The 208-nt window shown below is 52.4% G+C and overlaps 1 pseudogene; it reads left to right on the top strand.

Moving 5' to 3' along the window:
- Window positions 1–111: 111 nt before the first annotated feature.
- On the top strand, window positions 112–208 carry LOC118345096 (annotated as a pseudogene; the record flags this gene model as incomplete).

The raw sequence follows: 208 nt of genomic DNA, 5'->3' as shown, positions 1-208 counted from the left end.
AACAATGAACCCCGGCGCGGTCTGCGCCAAGGAACTTAAACAAGGAGTAACCACGGGCGCCCCGGAAACGGTGTGCGCGTTGTTGGTGACATCTTTACCATGAAACATAACGACTCTCGGCAACGGATATCTCGGCTCTCGCATCGATGAAGAACGTAGCGAAATGCGATACTTGGTGTGAATTGCAGAATCCCGCGAATCATCGAGT

Source organism: Juglans regia, unplaced genomic scaffold (genome assembly GCF_001411555.2).
Source record: "Juglans regia cultivar Chandler unplaced genomic scaffold, Walnut 2.0 Scaffold_14286, whole genome shotgun sequence".
In the NCBI taxonomy this organism is placed as follows: domain Eukaryota; kingdom Viridiplantae; phylum Streptophyta; class Magnoliopsida; order Fagales; family Juglandaceae; genus Juglans; species Juglans regia.
The sequence above is the reverse complement of the archived record's forward strand: the minus strand, read 5'-3'. Positions and strand labels throughout refer to the sequence as shown.